The 3,044-nt window shown below is 35.6% G+C and overlaps 1 non-coding gene across 1 annotated transcript; it reads right to left on the bottom strand.

The window, feature by feature from the left end:
- Window positions 1–547: 547 nt before the first annotated feature.
- Window positions 548–619, bottom strand: TRNAC-ACA (transfer RNA cysteine (anticodon ACA)). Its single transcript has one exon. It is a non-coding gene; the product is annotated as a tRNA-Cys (tRNA).
- Window positions 620–3,044: the final 2,425 nt, after the last annotated feature.

Here is a 3,044-nt window from a genome sequence, read left to right as displayed (position 1 = left end):
TGTTTGTGCTTCTCTTCTTTTATTTATGTTTTTTACTGTGATCAGTATAGTCCACATGAGATCTATCCTCTTAAATTTTTCAGGGCACAGTGCAGTGCTGTTAACTATGAGCACATAACAGAACTCTAGGATTTATTCATCTTGTATAATCAAAACTTTATAGCCATTGAACATTTCCCCATTTTTGTCTCCCTTGGCAACTACCATTCTACTCTCTTTCTGTAAGTTTGACTGTTTGGGGTCTTCATATAAATGGAGTCATGCAGTAGTTATCTTTTTGTGACTTGCTCATTTCACTTAGCATAATATCCTCTACTTGCCTCCATGCTGTTGCATATGGCAGGGCTTCCTTTTTCTTTTTTTAACTTGGAGGATGATTGCTTTACAATGTTGTGTTGGTTTCTACTGTGAAAAGTGAAAGTGAAGTCACTCAGTCGTATCCGACTCTTTGCGACCCCATGAACTGTAGCCTCCAACGCTCCTCCATCCATGGGAGTTTCCAGGCAAGAGTACTGGAGTGGGTTGCCATTTCCTTCTCCAGAGGATCTTCCCAACCCAGGGATTGAACCTGGGTCTCCCGCATTGTAGGCAGATGCTTTACCATCTGAGCCACCAGGGAAGCTTCTACTGTACCACAATGCAAATCTGCCATAAGCATATAAATATCCTCTCCCGCTACAGCCTCTGACCCCTCTAGGTCATCATGGAGCACTAGTCTGGACTCCTTGTGTAACAGAACAGCTTCCCATCAGCTCTCTATTTCACACATGGTAGTATATATCCATCAGTTCTACTCTCTCAGTTCATCTCACCCTCTCCTTCCCCCAGTGTGTCCACAAGACAGCCCTCTATATTTGTGTCACTATTTCTGCCCTGCAAATGAGTTCATCAGTACTGTTTTTCTAGTTTCCTTATATATATATATATATATATATATATATATATATATATATCAATATATGATACTTGTTTTTGTCTCGCTGACTTACCTCACCGTGTATAACAGGATCTGTGTCCATCCACCTCATTTCATCTGACTCAAATGCAGTCCTTTTTAGAGCTGAGTAATATTCCATTGTTTATGTGTACCACAACTTCTGTATCCATTCATCTATCAACGGCCATTTAGATTACTTCTAGTCCTGTTGATTATAAAGAGAATTTCCTTCTTTTTAAGAGTTGAACTGCATTGTGTTTTCTTTTTCCATTCATAAATCAGTAGACATTGATGTTGATTTCATATCTTGGCTATTATAAAGAACATTGTTATGAATGTGGGAGTACAGATCTCATGGAAATACTGATTTAAATTCTTTAGGATATATATACCCAGAATTTAGGAGATATATACCCAGAATTTTCATTTCTAGATAATACGGCAGTTCTATTTTTAAGGAGCCGCCATGTTATCTTCCATAATGACTGCAGTACTTTGCCTTCCTATCAGTAGTGTACCAGTATTCCAGTTTCTCCACATCTTTGTGAGTACCTGTTAACTGTTTTTTTTTTAATCTATTTTGTTTTGTCTGTTTTTTTCCCTTTAATTTCCATTCTAAGATGTGGGGCGCAATATCTCTTTGTGCATTTTCCTGTGGCTTCGTGACCTTGGGCATCTTTTCCTATACAGTTTGGCTGTGTATGTGTCTTTGCTGGAGAAATGTCTATTCAAGTACTTTGCTCATTTTTATATGGGGCATTGCTGTTTGCTATTGTGTTGTAGGACTTCCTTATGCTTTGGAAAATAACCCCTTCCTATATTTATGGTTTGCATGAATTTTATATGTTGCATTTTCACTGTGTTGATCGTTTTCTTTGTTGTACAGAAGCTTTGAAGTTTGCTGTAATCCCACTTGCATCTGTGTTTGTCCTTTGGTGTCATATCCATGAAATAACTGCCAACACTAATGTCATGAAGGTGTTTTGCTGTATTTTCTTCTTATAGTTTTATAGATTTAGGTCTTATGTTTAAATCTTTCACCTATTTTGAGTTGACTTTTGTATATGCTGCAAGATAAAGATCCAATTTCCTTCTATTTCATGTGGCTGTCTGATTTTTCCAGCACCATTTGTTGAAGAGACCATACTTTGTCACTCTTTATTCTTAGAACTTCAGCTAAAGATCAATAGATCATATAGGTGTGTTTATTTCTGGACTCTCTACTCTGTTCCATTGGTCTATATGTCAGTTTTTATGTCTGTACCGTATTTTAAAAATTACTGTAGCTTTGTAATTCACTGGAAGTCAGGAATGTGGTGTCTCCAGCTTTGTTCTTTCTTAAGTTGCTTTGGCTATTTTGAGTCTCAAATTATAGCATGGATTCTTCTCTCTCTGATGGAACAGAATCTGATGTATATTATTAAACACAAGAATGTGTATTTCATAAATGAAAAAAAGAAACATTAGAAAAGAATTTCTCTTTTTGCATAGAACAGATTTCAAGCACTTCTAATTAGCACTGGCAACACTAAAATTTATAATCTCTTTATTTACTCTAAGTAGCAAACTGTACCCTCTGCCTTTTGGATTTCTGATATTTGAGATTCATTTTAGATCCAAATATGTTACATATTGAAGAAGAGTATTTTTAAATTATAAGCAATGTTAGAGATCACAACTTTAACTTATCACTTTTTTTAGCAGTGATAATTGGGATTCAATGAGTATATGGAAGTAACTGGGTAGAGTTAGTTATTTTTCCAAATTAAAATCAGCTTTTATTTTTTCTCAAATGTAGTATGCACTGCCTTATGTATGAAAATTGGTTATTACTTAATCCAAAAAAGGTAAACAGTAAAAGCAAAATATCAGATGCATTCCCTAGGGTAATTCTGATGTACATTATTATTGCCAGACAAACGCACTCAGGGAGTCATTGGTTTCATTGATATTCTAGAGAATTACAGGAGGAATATTCACCCACACTAATGCCAGTTATGTATATAAATCCTCTGTACAATGATGGGAGAATTACCCCAAAGTGTTTGACTTAATTAATCTTTTCTGAGACCCTTCACTACAGAACTAAAAATCTAAATAATGAGTA

This window comes from Bos javanicus, chromosome 12 (assembly GCF_032452875.1).
Source record: "Bos javanicus breed banteng chromosome 12, ARS-OSU_banteng_1.0, whole genome shotgun sequence".
Lineage (NCBI taxonomy): Eukaryota > Metazoa > Chordata > Mammalia > Artiodactyla > Bovidae > Bos > Bos javanicus.
Note: the sequence above shows the minus strand (reverse complement) of the source record. Positions and strands in the feature narration are given on the sequence as shown.